General features: G+C 40.5%; 1 protein-coding gene across 1 annotated transcript in view; it reads right to left on the bottom strand.

Annotated features, from left to right (window-relative positions):
* The window catches only part of LOC136831268 (beta-1,3-galactosyltransferase brn-like), a 43,911-nt gene that overhangs the window by 12,813 nt on the left and 8,575 nt on the right, over positions 1-22,523 (bottom strand). The gene's annotated exons all lie outside the window — the stretch shown is intronic.

Below are 22,523 nucleotides of genomic sequence, written 5' to 3'. Positions count from 1 at the left end.
ATCATACGAACATTATCTCATAATTATCGAAGCACCACGTAAAGATGGAACACTCAAGAAAATACTGGAGGAGGATGAGTCAATCCAAATCGAGAGAGAGTCAGCAACCTGCGGACACTGCTCTGAGCGAAGTTGATGAGGAAGGAACTTGCTGTGAAATGTGTGATACATGGTTCCACTATGAATGTTCAGGTATCGAGGTCAGATACACACCCATACTTCGGAGTGATAACATACTGTACATCTGTAATAATTGCAAGAGGCCTGAACAAAGAACACACAAAAGACTCACTGAAGATGAACTTGAAGAAATAAAAGCAAACACAGAGATATTGGCAAAGTTGATTGAGGATTCGGCTCGGAAAACTATTGACTAATGATCAACATAGATGAAATTCAAAACAAAATTGACAATGTAGATAAAGATGTAAAGACCATGACAAACACGGACAAAACTTATGCTGAATCAATAAAAACATAAAAAGTGCTTCTGATCAAATCTACAAACTACGAGAGAACAGTAGCAAATGAAAAGAGACAAATTATGAGTAAAATAACGGCGCCAGTTGAACAGGTTAAAACAACAAGGGATGGACACTTATTTGTAAGATTTCCAGGAAGGAAAAACTTACAAAAGCCAATAATGGAGGTTCAGAATATCAACAATATATCAGTAAATGAGAAGGGTAAACTTAAACCAAAAATAAAAGTAGTCTAAGTCCCGGAGGATGAAGATGACATTGTCGATAACATTGTCAAGAAAAATCCATGGATAGGTAATCTCATTTCTGAAAATGACGACCTGAAAATTGTTGGCTAATGGAAATGAAAGCCAAAGATGACAAATATAAGCACTATATCATCAAATGCACACCACAAATACGAAAGACTATCTATGATAGAGGTGACAAATTGCGTACGCTGTACAGCTGTTGCCAAGTATGCTACTGTTACATGCCCTATCAGTGCTGTAAATGTCAGGAATTCGGTCACAGCGCAACGAATTGTAGAAATGACCAAGTTTGCCCTAGATGTGGTGAAAAATCACAAATCACCTTAAAGTGTAAAAATTGTGTAAAGAAAGGCCATAGTGATACTATTCATAAAACATATGATGGCAATAAGTGCACAGTATATATAGGACGTGTGTCAAAAGTAAAAAATAATACGGATCTTGGCTTTGACTAATAATCTTCTATGCAATTTTATAGACATACAGTCCGTAGGAAATAAAACTAACACTATTAGAAATCTTATAAATGATCAAAATCTAGATATATGCATGCTAACAGAGACATGGCTAAGCAATAATGTAAGTCATTTTTCTAAAATAAACAAAATGACACCAGAGTCTCACACCTTTTACAATGTACCGAGAGAAAACAAAAACGGTGGTGGAGAGGGAATCTTTGTCAAAAAAGTATAAAATGTATCTATAATGAACCAAAATGTGTTCAGTACATTTGAATACATCACCACCAAAATTAAACACAAACAAACACATACAAATCATAAGTCTATAAGCCACCAAGCGCAAGAGATCGTTCTTAGACGAATTCAGCGACTTCCTCGACTAGTTAGCTGGGATAAAAAATATACTGATTTGTGGTGACTTCAACCTACCTCTGGATGATAACGGTGACAAATATGTCAAAGAATTTATAGAGTTACTTGAAAGCCACGACCTCGTAAATGTTGTGAAGAAACCCACATCATTATTGAACTATACCAATGACTTAGTGATACAAAACAAAAACAACGAGACTGTGAGTGACATACAAGTTGATAATGAATGCATGATATCTCCAATACATAAACTAGTCATATTTAGTATAAATATCTGGAAAGGTTATACACTGACAAAAACTATTACTTTAAAGATGATGAATTTATTGTTGAGAGCATGAAGAAAATAAGAGAAACAAGCCAGGAGTGCAGGTGTCATTTGAGGAATACCTTGACAGGCGACCAAGTGTGTGTGTAAGCTGTTTAACATTCTATAACAAAAGTATATTGGCGTCAAGCTACAACGATAAATGTCCAGAAGTAACAAGGCAAATAATAGTTCAAGAAAATGCCAAATGGTTTAACAGTGAATTAGGTGAAGCTAAGAAAAAGAAAAGAAAAGTGGAAGATCTATGGAAAAGATAGAAAGAATCAAGAAGTAGTGAAAATTGGTCACTGTACAAAACAGCTAGAAACCATTACAACGGCTTGAGTATGGAAACCAAGAAAATATATTACAATAAAATGTTTGGTGTAGAGAAAAATCCCCCCAAAATCCATGACAATTTAGCCGGAATATTGGGACTCAAGAAAGAAAAAGTTCTACCTGACGTAACTAGTGACTACAAAAACCTGGCCGATAACTTTGCGAACTACTTTGAAGAAAAAGTTGACAGAATCTGCCACAGTTTAGATAAGGAGATCCCTCGTGAGAAATAGCAAATTCAGCAAGTTTAAAGAACTGAACATGAATGACTTTGGCAAAATGATGAGAACAGTAAAAAAACACCTATTGTGAAAATGACCCGTTTCCCATAAGTGACATAAAAGAGGCAAAACACTCTGATCAGTTGTGGGAGCTCTATTTTGATACTGTTAACATGAGTCTAGCACAGGCATCTTTCCCAAATGGTGAAAAGCTTGCCTGTATAAAGCCTGCCTATAAAGGAAAAGGTGATAAAGAAAATCTAAGCTTCTATAGACCAATATTGAACCTATCGAACTTATAAAAACTTAGAGAAACGGAAGTTCACAAACAAACATGGAAACACTTGAAACAACTCAACTTTATACCTGATGATCCGTCAGCATACAGAAAAAAAAACACTCAACAGAGACTATATTGTGTGCAATTATAAATGATATGGTAGAAATTATAGCAAATGGAAAATGTGGCATCCTGGTTATGCTTGACCTAATTATATGCAGCATTTGACACAGTTGACCACAATCTACTGCTTGAAGACCTGAGAGCAGTAGGCACCGAAGATGACGTACACAAATGGTACAAAAGCTACTTAGAAAATAGGAAGGTTACAGTGGTTATGTCAAACGTGAAATCAGAAAAGAAAAGCCTAAGAAAAGGAGTGCCCCAAGGCAGCGTTCTGGGTTCACTGCTATTTGGCATTTACACAACTGAATTATCTAGAATTCTAAATAAGTACAAGGTTAAGTATAAACTGTATGCTAATGACACCCAGTTCTATTTTCCTGTAGAAACGGTAGAAGACACCATTAGTAAAATCGATGCAATAATGAAAGGTATCAAAAAATGGATGTCGGCAAAGAAACTGAAACTTATAAAGACAAAACTGAGTGTATGCTATTTGGATCTGACAGTGCACTACGAAAATATGAACACTTCAAAAGCATAACTATTGATCCGTCAATAATAAATATTGTGGCACCAGTGAGGAACTTAAGAGTATTTGTTGTTAATAAATTGTCGATTAAGAACCATATATTGCATATTACAAAAACCTGTAACTATCATATCAGAAACATTGCATTTATTAGAAAATACCTAAACGAAGATACTCTGAAACCAGCAATTTACAACCAAATACTTTCGAGGCTTGACTACTGCAACGTTATATACTACGGTCTCCCTGACTACCTACTAAGAAAATTGCAAGGAGTAAAAAATAGAGCCGCCAGTTTAATAAAAGAACTGCGTTCCCGTGACAGAATAACCCCAGCACTAATTGAGCTATATTGGCTCCCAGTAAAAGCTAGAATAGAATATAAAATACTACTTACAGTCTTTAAAGCACTAAAATATGATGAACCAACATATCTGAGAAACTGCTTAAGTTTCTTTAGACCCGAAATGAATATTGTAATCAGGCATGCAAGTGAAGCATATAGGCTATTTGAAACTAGAACAAATGTAAGTCAGGCGAGAGAGCATTTGTACACTGCGCACCAAGACTATACAACAAAATACCGCCTGAAGTGAAGTGCATACGAGAAGAAGGCAAATTTAAAAAGGAACTAAAGACTCCTGTTCTGCAGGAGCTACGATACTGACGAGAAAACACTGAAAGACAATTACAAAATATAAGAAGCACCTTATTTTGAAAACGTACAAGGGCCCGCCAGAGAGGGAATTATCCCTGTGGAGGGCTGTACATAAAACCAAACAAAGTGAACAAAGTGTACTTATAATTTTATGTTGTTTTATTCCGAGTCCGTTTTTTTAACGTCTGTTTCTTTTATTGTGTAGCTTTGAAAATGGGACTAAACGTCTTGAAACGTCAACAGCTGAAGAAAGTACTCAGAAAGGAATAAAGAAGTGTCCTCCTCGCACCAAACTGCTGTTTGCTGAATTGATAGAACCCACCCTGAACTTCGCTATATATATATATATATATATATATATATATATATATATATATATATATATATATATATATATATATATATATATATATATATATATAGTGGTATAACGACCTCTCTCAACACCAAAGATTAATAGGTTTACAGTATGTCCAGTCACTGAATACACAAATCATTTGCTTTACCTCTGCTCAATCCTCTAAAAGGAGCAATTAGCTGCTCTGTACTTTGACAGAAGAATGGAGTACAGATATTTTCTAAAATGAGTCTAATTTCTCCACTGTGAGGGGGTGGCCTCGGTCTGTAATCTCATACAGTTTGGCTTCGACTGAATATATTGCTTATAGACCCACTGTTTCATGGCTGCTTGATTTTCTTCCTTTCAGGGAATAGCTACGAACTGAATTGAATAGCATCAAATTGAATACAGAATTTCGGCCAAAGGCCAATCACTGGGACCTATGAGGTCATTCAGCACTAAAAACTAAAACGGAAATGACAGTAAAATGTTTTCAATGTGTAATGGGAGGAAAACCTCGCAGTTGCACTATGAATCAATTGTTGGGAGAGGGTGGAAAGTAAGAGGGAAGAAAGTGAATGTGAAAGGAGGCTCTCTACGCTTCAAAAACTATTTCATATCCACTTTTTATCTATCATGAAATCCCGCTCATACTATGCAATGCATTAACGCTCTCTCTCTCTCTCTCTCTCTCTCTCTCTCAGCATTTTCACGAAGATTAAAATTTGTCATTTTTAAAGTTTTCGTCTCCTTCGTCAGTGGTCCCCCCAAACCGCTGGTCGCTCTCTTGGCCGTGATCATTCGCTCCTTTATGGTATGGATTTAGTCCAGTTTTGAGTCATGTTCCTGTGAGAGCCCTAGGTGAGCAATCTGCGGTTCCCCCAAACCGCTGGCGCTCTCTAGGCCTTCATCATTCAACCCTGTTAGGGTATGGATTTGGTCCAGCTTCCAGAGTCCTGTTCCTGTGCCAGGCCTATTTGAGCAACCTACGGTTCCCCTAAACCGCTGGTTCTCTCTAGGCCCTCCTCGTTCGCTCCGTTGTGGTATGGATTTGGTCCAGCTTCTAGAGTCCTGTTCCTGTGCCAGGCCTAGTTGAGCAACCTGCGGTTCCCCAAGACCGCCAGCACTCTCTAGGCCTTAATCGTTCGCTCCATTGTGGTGTGGATTTGGTCCAGCTTCGAGAGTCCTGTTCCTTTTTCCAGCCTAGTAGAGCATATGGCGCTTCCCCCAAACCGGCAGTGAGCTCTAGGCCTTCATCGTTCTCTCCATCATGGTGTGGATTTGGTCCAGCTTCGAGAGTCATGTTCCTTTTTCCAGCCTAGTAGAGCATATGGCGCTTCCCCCAAACCAGCAGTGAGCTCTAGGCCTTCATCGTTCGCTCCGTCGTGGTGTGGATTTGGTCCAGCTTCAAGAGTCCTGTTCCTGTTTCAGGCCTAGTTGAGCATCTGGCGGTTCCCCCAAAAAGCCTGGGGTCTCTAGGCCTTCATCGTTCGCTCCGTCGTGATGTGGATTTGGTCCAGCTTCGAGAGTCCTCTTCCTGTTTCAGGCCTAATTGAACATCTGGCGGCTCCCCTAAACCGCCAGCGCACTCTAGGCCTTCATCATTCGCTCCGTCGTGGTGTGGATTTGGTCCAGCTTCAAGAGTCCTCTTCCTGTTTCAGGCCTAGTTAAGCATCTGGCGGCTCCCCCAAACCGCCAGTGCTCTCTAGGCCTTCATTGTTCGCTCCATTGTGGTGTGGATTTGGTCCAGCTTCGAGAGTCCTCTTCCTGTTTCAGGCCTAGTTGAGCATCTGGCGGTTACCCCAAACCGCCAGCGCTTTCTAGGCCTTCCTCGTTCTCTCCGTCGTGGTGTGGATTTGGTCCAGCTTCGAGAGTCCTGTTCCTGTTTCAGGCCTAGTTGAGCATCTGGCGGTTCCCCAAACCGCCAGTGCTCTCTAGGCCTTCATTGTTCTCTCCGTCGTGGTGTGGATTTGGTCCAGCTTCAAAACTCCTGTTCCTGTTTCAGGTCTAGTTGAGCATCTGGAGGCTCCCCAAAACCGCCAGCGCTCTCTAGGCCTTCCTCATTCTCTCCGTCATGGTGTGGATTTGGTCAAGCTTCGAGAGTCCTGTTCCTGTTTCAGGCCTAGTTGAGCATCTGGCGGTTCCCCCAAACCGCCAGCGCTCTCTAGGCCTTCATTGTTCTCTCCGTCGTGGTGTGGATTTGGTCCAGCTTCGAAACTCCTGTTCCTGTTTCAGGTCTAGTTGAGCATCTGGCGGCTCCCCAAAACAGCCAGCACTTTCTAGGCCTTCCTCATTCTCTCTGTCGTGGTGTGGATTTGGTCAAGCTTCGAGAGTCTTGTTCCTGTTTCAGGCCTAGTTGAGCATCTGGCGGTTCCCCCAAACCGCCAGCGCTCTCTAGGCCTTCATTGTTCTCTCCGTCGTGGTGTGGATTTGGTCCAGCTTCGAAACTCCTGTTCCTGTTTCAGGTCTAGTTGAGCATCTGGCGGCTCCCCCAAAACAGCCAGCACTTTCTAGGCCTTCCTCATTCTCTCTGTCGTGGTGTGGATTTGGTCAAGCTTCGAGAGTCTTGTTCCTGTTTCAGGCCTAGTTGAGCATCTGGCGGTTCCCCCAAACCGCCAGCGCTCTCTAGGCCTTCATTGTTCTCTCCGTCGTGGTGTGGATTTGGTCCAGCTTCGAAACTCCTGTTCCTGTTTCAGGTCTAGTTGAGCATCTGGGCTCCCCAAACAGCCAGCACTTTCTAGGCCTTCCTCGTTCTCTCTGTCGTGGTGTGGATTTGGTCAAGCTTCGAGAGTCTTGTTCCTGTTTCAGGCCTAGTTGAGCATCTGGCGGTTCCCCAAACCGCCAGCGCTCTCTAGGCCTTCATTGTTCTCTCCGTCGTGGTGTGGATTTGGTCCAGCTTCGAAACTCCTGTTCCTGTTTCAGGCCTAGTTGAGCATCTGGCGGTTCCCCCAAACCGCCAGCGCTCTCTAGGCCTTCATTGTTCTCTCCGTCGTGGTGTGGATTTGGTCCAGCTTCGAAACTCCTGTTCCTGTTTCAGGCCTAGTTGAGCATCTGGCGGTTCCCCCAAACCGCCAGCGCTCTCTAGGCCTTCCTCATTCTCTCCGTCATGGTGTGGATTTGGTCCAGCTTCGAAACTCCTGTTCCTGTTTCAGGTCTAGTTGAGCATCTGGAGGCTCCCCCAAACCGCCAGCACTCTCTAGGCCTTCCTCATTCTCTCTGTCGTGGTGTGGATTTGGTCAAGCTTCGAGAGTCTTGTTCCTGTTTCAGGCCTAGTTGAACATCTGGCGGCTCCACCAAACCACCAGCGCTCTCTAGGCCTTCGTCGTTCACTCCGTCGTGATGTGGATTTGGTCCAGCTTCGAAACTCCTGTTCCTGTTTCAGGTCTAGTTGAGCATCTGGCGGCTCCCCCAAAACAGCCAGCACTTTCTAGGCCTTTGTCGTTCGCTCCGTCGTGATATGGATTTGGTCCAGCTTCGAAACTCCTGTTCCTGTTCCTGTTTCAGGTCTAGTTGAGCATCTGGCAGCTCCCCCAAACCGCCAGCACTTTCTAGGCCTTCATCGTTCGCTCCGTCGCGATATGGATTTGGTCCAGCTTCGAGAGTCCTGTTCCTGTTTCAGGCCTAGCTGAGCATCTGGCAGCTCCCCCAAACCGCCAGCGCTCTAGTTGAGCATCTGGCAGTTCCCCCAAACCACCAGCGCTCTCTAGGCCTTCAACGTTCACTCCGTTGTGGTGTGGATTTGGTCCAGCTTCGAGAGTCCTGTTCCTGTTTCAGGCCTAGTTGAGCATCTGGCGGCTCCCCCAAACCACCAGCGCTCTCTAGGCCTTCATCGTTCGCTCCGTCGTGGTGTGGGTTTGGTCCAGCTTCGAGAGTTCTGTTCCTATTTCAGGCCTAGTTGAGCATCTGGTGGCTCCCCGAAACCGCCAGCGCTCTCTAGGCCTTCATCGTTCGCTCTGACGTGGTGTGGATTTGGTCCAGCTTCCAGAGTCCTTTTCCTCTTTCAGGCCTTTTAGAGTATCTGGCGGCTCCCCCAAACTGCCAGCGCTCTCTAGGCCTTCATTGTTCGCTCCGTCGTGGTGTGGATTTCGTCCAGCTTCGAGAGACCTCTTCATATTTCAGGCCTACTTGAGCATCTGGCGGCTCCCCCAAACCGCCAGTGCTCTCTAAGCCTTCATTGTTCGCTCCGTCGTGGTGTGGATTTCGTCCAGCTTCGAGAGTCCTGTTCCTGTTTCATGCCTACTTGAGCATCTGACGGCTCCCCAAAACCGCCAGCGCTCTCTAGGCCTTCATCGTTCACTCTGACGTGGTGTCGATTTGGTCCAGCTTCGAGAGTCCTGTTCGTGTTTCAGGCCTAGTTGAACATCTGGAGGCTCCCCAAAGCCGCCAGCGCTCTATAGGCCTTCATCGTTCGCTCCGTGGTGGTGTGGATTTGGCCCAACTTCGAGAGTCCTGTTCCTGTTTCAGGCCAAGTTGAACATCTGGAGGCTCCCCCAAGCCGCCAGCGCTCTCTAGGCCTTCATCGTTTGTTCCGTGGTGGTGTGGATTTGGCCCAACTTCGAGAGTCCTGTTCCTGTTTCAGGCCTAGTTGAATATCTGGAGGCTCCCCCAAGCCGCCAGCGCTCTCTAGGCCTTCATCGTTCGCTCCGTGGTGGTGTGGATTTGGCCCAACTTTGAGAGTCCTGTTCATGTTTCAGGCCTAGTTGAACATCTGGAGGCTAACCCAAGCCGCCAGCGCTCTCTAGGCCTTCATCGTTCGCTCCGTGGTGGTGTGGATTTGGCCCAATTTTGAGAGTCCTGTTCCTGTTTCAGGCCAAGTTGAACATCTGGAGGCTCCCCCAAGCCGCCAGCGCTCTCTAGGCCTTCATCGTTCGCTCCACGGTGGTGTGGATTTGGCCCAACTTCGAGAGTCCTGTTCCTGTTTCAGGCCTAGTTGAACATCTGGAGGCTCCCCAAAGCCGCCAGCGCTCTCTAGGCCTTCATCGTTCGCTCCACGGTGGTGTGGATTTGGCCCAACTTCGAGAGTCCTGTTCCTGTTTCAGGCCTAGTTGAACATCTGGAGGCTCCCCCAAGCCGCCAGCGCTCTCTAGGCCTTCATCGTTAAAAAAATGGTGGTGTGGATTTGGCCCAACTTCGAGAGTCCTGTTTCTGCTTCAGGCCTAGTTGAACATCTAGAGGCTCCCCCAAGCCGCCAGCGTTCTCTAGGCCTTCATCGTTCGCTCCACGGTTGTGTGGATTTGGCCCAACTTCGAGAGTCCTGTTTCTGTTTCAGGCCTAGTTGAACATCTGGAGGCTCCCCAAAGCCGCCAGCGCTCTCTAGGCCTTCATCGTTCGCTCCGTGGTGGTGCGGATTTGGCCCAACTTCGAGAGTCCTGTTCCTGCTTCAGGCCTAGTTGAACATTTGGAGGCTCCCCTAAGCCGCCAGCGCTCTCTAGGCCTTCATCGTTAAACTCCACGGTGGTGTGGTTGGCCCAACTTCGAGAGTCCTGTTCCTGTTTCAGGCCTAGTTGAACATCTGGAGGCTCCCCCAAGCCGCCAGCGCTCTCTAGGCCTTCATCGTTCGCTCCACGGTGGTGTGGATTTGGCCCAACTTCGAGAGTCCTGTTTCTGTTTCAGGCCTAGTTGAACATCTGGAGGCTCCCCCAAGCCATGGTTTTCGTTCCGAGTGGTTTTGTGGTTCAGGTTTCCGGGTCCTATCACCCTCTTACCCCCATTTATACTCTCATACACACACATGCATTCACACTGGCAAACACATACACAAGTGAGCGCTCACACATCACTCTCGCACATACATATACAGATATGTAAGGACTGGAGTATGAGTGACATACTGGCTGGGTGTTTACTGGTTTATTGGTTGTTCCTTACTGAGATAAATGTACAGAATCTTGGAAGATGTTATTGACGTGTGCGAGCGGTAATGTAGCGTCTACACACAGACAGGTAAAACAGACATAAAAGGTTCAGACATCTGTGTTTGTCGGCAGACAAACAAATGGCGATATCAAGAGACATGATTAACATACAGTGATGAAACATGCACCAGTGGAAAGGCCAGGAAATTCTACATATGGCCAATTGCATGAGATTCAAGACAGATTAATGGATACAATGCAATAGCACAATAAATGTGAAATGGAGAGACATTTGGCGTCTTCACAAACAGAAACACACATATAGTTTGATACAGAAGATTCGTTGGAACGTTATGAGTGCATGATTAGAATGCTTGCATGGCAATGCAAGTAGTGGTGATTGTACATACATCAAGACAACAGTGGCTAGGGAGAAACAGACGGAAATATTGTATGGTTGAAATAGCGTTCCTGTAGAGAAAGAAAACGAGACGCTGGCTTTGTCCTGTCCACTTCTATGATGACGATTGATGAACACACGAACACACACGTGTTTGGAAGAGGCAGCGTCGGGGCTCTTACAAGTACTCTCCCCCAAGACGTGTGTAACGTCTGATTGTTTGGAAGAGACGGCGTCGGGGCGACGGGCTCTTACAATGTTCCCCCCACAAGCGAGGCATCGATGCGGAAATTGTCTTGGCGACAATTGTAGTTGGCTCAAAGGGCTTGGGCCAGGGGCAGGTAGGAGGCTGAAGGGCGGCACCGGCCAGCAGGAGCTCGAGGAGGACGGGAGCGGGTTGAAGGGTGACGTTGGATGATCCTTCGTGGCCGGCTCGAGAGGGGCGGCAGCAGGCTGAAGGATGATGTGGCTGGTCCTTCGTTGGTCAGCTTGTCCAGTACGAGTGCGGGGGCGGCTTCAGGTTTCCTGGAGGAGGCATCCAGGGCTCCGGTGGTGGAGTGGGTCATCTCGGAGGGTCGGACTTCTACTGAGAACTCAGGAACGGCGGGAAACAGCGAGGCGGCGAAGGGTCTATCGGCGCGTGGGTCGTCATCTTGGGTCGGCCGGGTCCTTCGGGTCACTCCGGGGTCACCAGTGTAAGGACTGGAGTATGAGCGACATTATGGCTGGGTGTTTACTGGTTTATTGGTTGTTCCTTACTGAGATAAATGTGTTGTTGTTTTAATCTTGGAGGATGTTATTGACGCGCGTGCGAGCGGTAATGTAAGCGTCTACACACAGACAGGTAAAACAGACATAAAAGGTTCAGACATCTGTGTTTGTCGGCAGACAAACAGATGGCGATATCAAGAGACATGATTAACATACAGTGATGAAACATGCACCAGTGGAAAGGCCAGGAAATTCTACATATGGCCAATTGCATGAGATTCAAGACAGATTAATGGATACAATGCAATAGCACAATAAATGTGAAATGGAGAGACATTTGGCGTCTTCACAAACAGAAACACACGTACAGTTTGATACAGAAGATTCGTTGGAACATTATGAGTGCATGATTAGAATGCTTGCATGGCAATGCAAGTAGTGGTGATTGTACATACATCAAGACAACAGTGGCTAGGGAGAAACAGACGGAAATATTGTATGGTTGAAATAGCGTTCCTGTAGAGAAAGAAAACGAGACGCTGGCTTTGTCCTGTCCACTTCGATGATGACGATTGACGAACACACGAACACACACGTGTTTGGAAGAGGCAGCGTCGGGGCTCTTACAGATACACAAAACACTCGCGCACACCGTAAACCTGAAGTCCAGTCTTCTTCATTCCTTTGGGCTGCTCTTCGTGTCTCTCTCTGTCCACCACTCTTTTTGGAACACTGCTGCTCTTCAGAAACATCCTCTTTTTTTCTGTCGCGATATCCTTTAGTGTTCTTTCCTATTGTTTGCAATCCGGTTCTGAGTTTTTGTATAAAGAGAATTGTTTTCCTAGCGAACGCCGAAGAGCTGCTCCTTCAGTTCACTTTCACTTTGCTTATGCTTAGTTTTTAAATCTGTCTCGTGGGAGCTTCAGAAGCCTGGCAGGAGGAAGAGGATTGTGGCTTCGAAGCAGGCTTCGGGAGGCTTCATTAGTATGGTAATAAACTGAACGCGTGAAGAAGGATTCTGGCTCCGAATCCAGCTCCGGGGGGCTTCAGGACATCCCATTTTAGCATAATAATACACTGGAAATATTTTTTATTAACGGAATAATGTTCAATTTTTCGGAACTCCAAGTCTCCAGAGTCGGATCTTTCTTCAACGGAGAAGAAAATTTAAAAAATGACAAATTTTAATATTCGTGAAAACGCTGAGAGAGAGAGAGAGAGAGAGAGAGAGAGAGAGAGAGAGAGAGAGAGAGAGAGAGAGAGAGAGAGAGTATGGGCGGGATGTCATGATAGATAAAAAGTGGATATGAAATAGTTTTCGAAGAGTAGAGAGCCTCCTTTCACATTCACTTTCTTCCCTCTTACTTTCCACCCTCTCCTATCAATTGATTCATAGTGCAACTACGAGGTTTTCCTCCTATTACACCTTGAAAACATTTTACTGTCATTTCCGTTTCAGCGCTGAATGACCTCATCGTGGGAAACTGAGAAATTCGACTTCTAAGTGTACACTTTTTTTTTGCATTTGATAAAAAGATTTCAAAACTTTTTAAAAATAATATGCAAGAAAAGTTTCTCAGAAATGAATTTCCCACGTCAAAAATCAAGATATATAGTTATACTATGCTCTGTAAAAGTTTCGTGGAATTTGGTTCCGTCTTCCTGGAGTTATAAGCTTTTATTTTTGAAAAAACTGTTTTGAGAAAACGGCAAAAGAAAAAAATGTATGGTTATTTAGTAATAACTATGAAACTATGACAGTTAGAAGGCTGATTTTTGCACAAAAACTATTTTGTCATATAAGAAATATTCCCTGAAATTTCCAATATAATCAAATGAATAGACACACACACACACACATATATATATATATATATATATATATATATATATATAGAGTATATATGTATATATATATGTATATATATATATATATATATATATATATATATATATATATATATATATATATATATATATATATATATATATATATATATATATACATGTATATATATACACATATACATATATACTCTATATATATATGTATGTATGCATGCATATATATATATATATATATATATATATATATATATATATATATATATATATATATATATATATATATATATATATATATATATTATATATATGTATAATATATATATATATATACACATATATATACTGTATATATCTATATATATATATATATATATATATATATATATATATATATATATATATATATATACAATGTATGTATACACATAATATATATATATATATATATATATATATATATATATATATATACAAAAGGCCCATAAAACACTTTTTGAACGTTGCAACCATATATTTCAAGCACTTCCGTCTGTGCCCATATTCACTGGCAAAACATGGACACATGATGTGTTACAAGAGTATATATACAAAGCATATGTGGGTGTGGCAGCATATATATGCACTTGTAACACATCATCTCCCCACATTTTACCAGTGAACAGGGGCACAGAAAGAAGTGCTCGATATATATGGTTGCAACGTTCAAATAGCGTTTTATGGGCCTTTTATATCTTCTTATTATACTGTTGTATTACAGTAAAAGATATATATATATATATATATATATATATATATATATATATATATATATATATATATATATATATATAATTTATCAGTGCAAAGTTTTTTCATAATAAAAATCCACCAATATATGATATCAATATAATGTTTTCTCCATAACTTATGAAAAATAGTATATGCTACCTATAAAAAAAAGTAGGCTATATGCTATCAGTGCACAATTTTTTTCGTAATAATACATGATAAAAATAAATGCCCTATTGAGGTTAGGTTATGAAGTTTTCTTCATAACCTATAGAAGTATATGCTATCAATATAAATTTTCTACATAACCTATATACGCTACCGCTGTACATGTTTTCTGTTTAGATACTGGGGAGGCAAATAAACAAACAACTGCAAGGATGAAGTAAACAAACGCTGGACAACCAAGCCTACAAAAGTCACAAGTCAGACGAAAACCCACTGCAGTAAAATTAAAATTTGTTTTCTTATATAATTATTATATTATGAAAAATAGTAATGACTAATTGGAATATCACTAATCGCTAATCTGAACATCACTAATATAGGAAAACAAATCCCTTACCTAGACATAGACATGGGCGTTCTGGTGTTGTTTTTATCCCAGGCGAGACAATTCCCGTTTGCTTTGTCCCTCTCTTGTAACAAACTTGCGAGACGCAATCGTTCAAAATTCTCCCTTATAAGGGTGGTACTTCTCTTGCTTATGGCAATGGAATTGCGTTAATGCACCACACGGTAAGAAAATCCGAAAAGGAAATGCATCACAAAGACTATAATAGGATATCGCTTGAACCAGAACCACACACAAATCGAGATGGTTTACTGGTAAAACCTGACGCTCTGTTTGGAACTGTTACCTACTTATATAATTTCAAATTTCCGAAAATACGCAGTAAAAATATGTCAAGAGATATAAAATATTATATGTATACTAGCTGGCATGGTACATCTGTGCTACGAATATGACGAGTTCAAAATATCGATATACATAGATATATATTGACTTTGATTTGATATTATTTTTAGAGAACGAATCAGCTCTTATCGTAGAAAATGGGTAGTTTTAGTGCGACACTGAAGTAAATTTCTCACTTTCTACTATCCAGAATTGGCAAGTCATACAGACATTGTGCCACAATTTGTCGCTCACATAGATAGATAGATAGATAGATATTATGATATATTTTTGAGAGAGAGCTCCCATTTTTATCGTATAAAAAGTCATACCAAAATTTTGCGACGATTTTCGCTCAAATGATGGTAAATGCAGTGAGAAAAAATGTAAAAAAACCACTTGAAAAAATTTTTTGCAATAATATTTCAGGACATGTTACTTAGATTTCTGACATATACCAGTTCAAAACAGTAAAACTCTAAAAATCGATAATTCCTCGAAATTCGGCGATCAGCGCGCCCCTTAAGTTAGTCTGATCTTAAGCGAAAATTTGTAGGTGTACTGAGTGAGGTAAAGTATGGTAATTGCTCGAGTGTTCTTCAATGTTATTCATATGCTCACCCGCCACTTGCGTTTTTCTCAAATTTTAAGAGCCCTTGCAATTTGTACACGGGTATTAGCATCTTCCTAAATGTTTGGGGATATTGAACTATTTTCAGGGATATTTTTCATCAAACTTCTGGTTCTGTCTTAGACTTGGTATATCTTGTCCTGGGGTAACCACTCTTCGGATAAGCCTGGTAGTGGTATAAAGACGTAAAACCTGGGGTAACCACTTTTTGGATAAGCCAGGTAGTGGCATATAACACTGAAAACACTGGCTTATCAAGTAAGGAATTAATTTTTTTTAACTTTTTAGTAAGTTATAAAATACTGAATTGTTGTAAGCAAGGAATTTAGAGACTCAATATTCTTCAGTTTATATCTCAAGTTTACCAGCTCACTCCAGGATGTCATCACCTTTTCCATATGAAAGGTGTTAGTATTTTCATTTTAGTGCTAGAATAGTAATGGGTTTTTACTGTACAATCTGATTATATTCTGGTATATATAAAGGCTTGATTTTTTCAATAGTGCTAAGTTTCAACCAATGACTATATCTATAGTTTAGGTCAGTCCTTAATCTGATTATATTCTGGTATATAAAGGCTTGATTTTCTCAATAGTGCTTAATTTCAACCAATGACTAGTTATAGTTAAGGTGAGTCCTTAATCTGATTATATTCTGGTATATAAAGGCTTGATTTTTTCAATAGTGCTTAATTTCAACCAATGAGTAGTTAAAGTCAGTCTTTAATCTGACTATATTCTGGTATATAAAGGCTTGAATTTTTCAATAGTGCTTAGTTTCAACCAAAGACTAGTTAAAGTCAGTCCTTAATCTGATTATATTCTGGTATATAAAGGCTTGATTTTATCAATAGTGCTTAGTTTCAACCAATGACTAGTTAAAGTCAGTCTTTAATCTGATTATACTCTAGTATAAAGGCTTGATTTTTTCAATGGTCCTTAGTTTCAACCAATGACTAGCTAAGGTCAGTCCTTAATCTGATTATATTCTGGTATATAAAGGCTTGATTTTTTCAATAGTGCTTATTTTCAACCAATGACTAGATAAGGTCGGTCCTTAAAGTATCTGAAGATTGACTTAACATTATCGTGAGTAGTTATTCAAATACTTCACATCCACGTAATTTAACACTCAAAACAGTGAAAAATATGACTAAATGAAGAACTTTTCTTTCAGGAACTGCGCCTATCACGAAACCTGGATTGAATGCGCAAAGGGATACATGGTATATCACTACTAGGCGTCGGTTAACCTCCCGGTTTGTTAGAAAGTTGGCTTCGTTTGTGTGAAGTTCATATTTTCTACTTGATCTGAAAAATTCCACTCAGCTATCATATGTCACGTGTTTCAGCTATCAAGTGGCTTCTTAGACCTGAGATGACTTCCTCTGCCCTTTTAATTAGTGTATTTTGAGTTACTGTACCTTATTTTTTTTTTTCAGTAAAACCACAGCGCTGCCCTGTACTGTTTCAAACGTATAATAGCCAGTTTATTATTGTTATGGTTGAAAGTTTTCTTGTTCCAAATAAAACTTCAGACTGTTTTATCTGTGTCTATATGCCCTAAATAGGTTGAGACTTTCTAGTTTTCCTTTATTATCATTACCCTTACCAGGTTTATCAAAGCTTCTGCAGTCACTTTCTCTTTAAATGCTGTTCTACTGTGAAACTCAGTGATCTGCACTGACGTAATGAGCACTGCAAGACCTGTGATGGTATGACCCATGCTAGTGTCCCTAATCAAGTTTAGTATATTTAAAACCTGGCGTTTTGGCCATGCCTCATTTGATGACATAATCCCTTAAAATAGTGTGAATTTTATTGCACACATTCCTTGACCTGAAGTTCTCGAGTAATCAATATATATGAGGAATACCTCACTACTTCCTCAGCCTCACGTCACTGAGGTCTCAATTCTTCCTCATCCCCACTATTCCTCCAACTTGCCTATAATAATCGAATTCTTAAGATGCCTCTCCTCAATTTGGAGTTCAGTGTAACATATAGGCCTATACGGTAAATGTCATAAATTGGGGACAAGATAATGTACATAAGTAGTACCTATTATGATTGACGAACAAGAAATGAAAGACTGCAGAAAAATAACTCAGCTTTCTCCAGGGGGTCTCCTACCTTGATGGATCATCCCCTTCTCCCCTGGCCAACCCGACAAATAACCGCGCTTTCGCTAGGGGTCCCCCTAACTTGATGGATGAAGTTCTGAGGGTAATTACAATTACAGTCGACCGAAAAAAAAACTGTAAATTGTTAATAAGCAACCAAAACATTATAGAAAACGTCAATTTCCAAGGTAATACCTGATGCCCAGCTTTTACATAGTTCTACCAAAGAAGAAGTGATCGCTGGATATTCGGCTACCAACATTTAGTTCTAAATTAACTCTTTGACCCCACTTCTTCCGCCTTTCCAGATCTTATTTTGGAAACCGGAATTCCTTTTGCTTGTCTCGGATACGGATACGCGTCGGTTTTTGCAACCATGGGCACGGCGATCTTCGACTAGAAGCGGCCCGCTATTCGTCTTCATGTCCAGTTGGCGCCTGGTTATGAGATTTTTCCCGTGTAACAGCACATCCGAACATGCACGATTTCGAAAAGCACACAACTATAGTCAATGTTCAACTGTATAAGGCTTTGTCAACTTCTTTTGCATTCAGTGTGAACTTGAAAATGTAGAATAAACTACGAAAGTACTTGTTCAAAGTCGCGGGTTTCACTCACCTTCTGACGTGGATTTTATAATAGTGTTCAACTAACATATAATCACATATATATAGAGGGTGTAACACGAGTTTATGCAAATATTTTGGAAAATGAAAGAAAAAGTCATTCTGAGCAGAAAATGTTCTATAAACATATGCATTTTAAGGCTTCGTTTGTCGGAGGGGTGAATTTTAAAATAGCCGTTACCTCAGTGCTGCCACATTTCCACACCACTGACTTCCACACTCGCCTAAATTTTAAAGTCATTCAACCATCGGTAAAATCTAACATATGCTTTCCTTCACAGTCTAACGATCATTTCCCGTAAACTTCCCTTAAGTTAATCACAATCACTTTTTACATCTATTAAAACAATATTAAATAGATATAAGTCACCTTCATTACACGGAAACCTAAAGCTGCTGTCACTCTGTTGTCATCTACATTCGACATGTCAATCAAGACACTGCTCGACTGACTTCTGCTGCTTCGTGATTCGATGCAAACAACCATTCTTTAATGGCTCTTTATTCAGTCATTATTATATAAAAACATACATAAATATGCAAATGACCGAGAATATAATATAAGAAACTAATATATCTGACCACAGTTGAATTCTCGGGCACTCTGCCCTGCCGCCTCGTCACGGAATTATTGAATCAGGAGTCACGACTAGGCCTAGGCCTATGACTGGTGTCTGATGAATACTTTAGATGGAGAGGGAGAGATTTTTAAAAATGCATATTAAATCTTTGATAGGTATCTAATGAATAAGCCTGCCTTTTTGATGGAGGGGAGATTCAATTAGCCTTACTTTTTTTCATCGGTGGGCAATGAATACAACTGATAGGGAGGGAGAAGGAGTCAATGATGCATACACTTTTTTTTGTTCAAAACTAAATAATACATCTGATTGAAAGGTGTTTTATTCACATCAGCCCACAACATCCCAGGCTACGTCGACTTCCCGCTACCAACCTCCATCCCCTGAGAGCAGTGCTAATGATAACAGTTATTTCAAAATTCCCCTCACCGACAAACGAAGCCTTAAAATGCATATGTTTTTAGAACAATTTTTGCCCAGAATTACTTTTTCTTTCATTTCCCAGAATATTTGCATATAAACTCGTGTTACACCTTGTATAGCCTATACCTTGTAATATCCACAATGGTTCTGTGGATGAAGTATATAATAAGTCCTTTTATTTTCACGTGAGGACTTATTATCATACCCTGTATATACATACATATATATAAATTATACATATATATACATGTATACTAGTAATAATGTGCATTTTAAATGGTTATCAATAATTGTTGTCACTATGATATGCAAACATTTTTATGAAGTCGGTTCAAAAGATCCAACTGTATTGTTTATGAATCGAACCTCAGTTGGATATCCAACACTGGAAAAGGGGTAATCAAACCAAAATTGGATATCCAGTGTTATCCAGCACTGGAAATGAGGTATTGTTTCGATAATGGTCCAATTCAATTATTCCATTATCCTCAGTGGTCCAGAATTGGCCCAATATATCTGTTTCCTCGGTTATTATTATGAAGAACGACCTTCTAAATATATCTTCTCTCCCAAAAAATAAGTTTTTTTATTAAAACGTTCATCAGCTTGTTGTGAAAGGATATATTTTTGTTATGGATAACGTTACGGATAACGAATAAATATTTCTAAATATAGTTTCAGAAATATATTCCGCTGACGTAATTCAAATGCTTGGTGCGTGGTGCAGACGAATGTCTGTGTCTGTCTGTCTGTCAGTCGCCACTAAGGCTCCTTAACAGAAAAGTTGGCTCACACATTATCTTAAGGTGTAGCAAATCATACCAAGTGGTTACTCATCACCTGGCACTTGTTAAACTCTCGTATCACTGGTTTGGCAATACTACCGCGACTGCAGTGGCTTCGTCTGCCTATATACTGTAAATGTCATGTTTAACGGTTTAATCTAGAACTGCAAGGTAAATAATACAATGACGAAAAGATAAGTGCATTAAGGGATGGGAATCTTTTTTTAAACCTTTCCGCATCTGTGTGTGCACCGAACGTGAACTAAAATGAACAAACTGTTAACTCAATTTTACTAACATGGAGTTGTATGAGAACCTACAGGGAATCATATTTTCCTATCGCAGCAGCATGGTCTAAAAGTGACAGCCCAAGTACAGTAGGAGTTGTATTTCGAAGCTTTGTAACAGGATTAGCAAACAATGGCTGTTACATTCTCAGGTTCAGTCCGCGAGGATACAAACCTCACATATACGACACTAATTATCCCTATCTAGCATGCATTATTTCGCTTCCTGAATGTTATGGTCCTTTCTTTTCCACATACATCTTTCAGGATATCTATCCATCCCTTTCCAGATCTTCCTCTTCTGTTTTCTCAGTTATACACGCTTATCACCAACTTATCATCATCCATTAGGCCTATTTCTAAATGACCAAACCATCTCGAAACTCTCTGATCCAGCCTTTCACTTGTGGCAATCATTTTACAACTATGTATCTCTACAGGTCTCATCCTTATCAGTTCTTCCCGCACTGCATTTACGCACCTTCAATCTTTTTCCTTCCATTCACATTCAAGGTCCACACTTTTCTTCCATAAAAGAGAGTTACTATTCTAATCCTACCATCATCCGATATTTCCACTCAAAAATGCTTACACACACATATCAGCTGCTTCAATTCTTCCACCATCCATATTTCATTACCCCATCTGCCTGGTCTCTACCTACCCTCATAATTTTACTCTTGCTCACATTAAGTCTATTTTCACCTTTCCTCTCTTGCAAACAGTTTCAAATATTTTTACTTGTTTCTGCATTTTCTCTTCAAAACCCCCAGTTAGCACTGTCTCATCAGCAAACATCGTCTAGTTCACTTTCCATTCGTACCTCATCTTATCTCACAGGTTTGCATTTGCAACTAATGTCTTCTTTCTGACTTCTCACATCGCTCCATTCATACGATACTGAAGTCATGGAGACATAACACACCCTTGTCTCAGACCCAGTTTTACCAACACCAAACCATAACCCCACCATAACTCCACCTATACTAAGACAACCCTCACTTTTGCTGGAGAACTCTTGATCCCCCTCAACAACTTATCTTCTGTACGATACATTCTCAACGCCTTCACACACTGCCTCACTTTAGATTCTCCCATAAACTTTTTCTTAGTCCGTGTATGCCATACACTCACTGTTCTTCCAAGTCAGTCCTCTGCCAACTGTTTTATTTCTACAATCAATGTCCTACCATACATTTTCCCCGATATACTTAGTAATGTTATGCTCATACAATTCTCACAGTTAACCTCTATCACACTTACGTGATGGGAATATTATATTTCTCTCAAACAGCCCCTGAAAACATTTCTCTCATCCAGACATACTTTACACACACACACACACACACACACACACACACACACATATATATATATATATATATATATATATATATATATATATATATATATATATATATCATAGCCCATAAAACCTGTAGTAATAAATGAAGCTATAAAATCATTATACATAACATAGTAAACGGAAAACATCAATTGTTTTAAAAATAAAAATAAATTTTGATATAAGACAACAACAAGCATCAGTGCCACAGATGTGTTCTTTAGGTGTTTCTTATATATAATATAAATATTTGGCGATATGATTCTGTCTACAAGGCAGTTGAAGTCATTTTGTATAGTGCGTTCATTTTTTATCCTTAGCACAAAATTCATTCTCATTCCGAGAACTTTAGTGATTGAAGCAGTAAGCTTATTAAACTACAATGAAGTACAGAGGTTATGTGTTGAGTGAATCTGTTTAAGAGAAGGAAAGAAGGGAGAGTCAGTTTACATTTTCTTCTTCATTTGTCAGAAAGAATGGTCCCATGCCAGCATGGGATCTTGCCTCATCGAACGCACAAAAAAAGGGAGACTCTTGTAAGTCTGACTATGTTTTCATTAAACAGTCATACAAGCATATATCTACGATGGTTCGAATAAAATTACATGACGAACAACTCATAATGTATTCGCCAAGGTAATATTTGCAGGGGTAGTGGCAACCTTGAATTTTAGGAAAAGGGAGACGTCATTCGTACTTCCACTTCCCCTCCCCGCCCTAACCCTGTTTCTGTATGACCATGACTCTTCACCCACGATCCAGAAAATACGCAGCGTGCTGAATCTCTTGAAAATGAACGACGAAGGTACAGCAGGACGAAAAGCCATACTTACCTGATGGCCTTAAAATAATTTGACTGAAGGCATAAGTCATTTCT

Source organism: Macrobrachium rosenbergii, chromosome 4, assembly GCF_040412425.1.
Source record: "Macrobrachium rosenbergii isolate ZJJX-2024 chromosome 4, ASM4041242v1, whole genome shotgun sequence".
Lineage (NCBI taxonomy): Eukaryota > Metazoa > Arthropoda > Malacostraca > Decapoda > Palaemonidae > Macrobrachium > Macrobrachium rosenbergii.
Note: the sequence above shows the minus strand (reverse complement) of the source record. Positions and strands in the feature narration are given on the sequence as shown.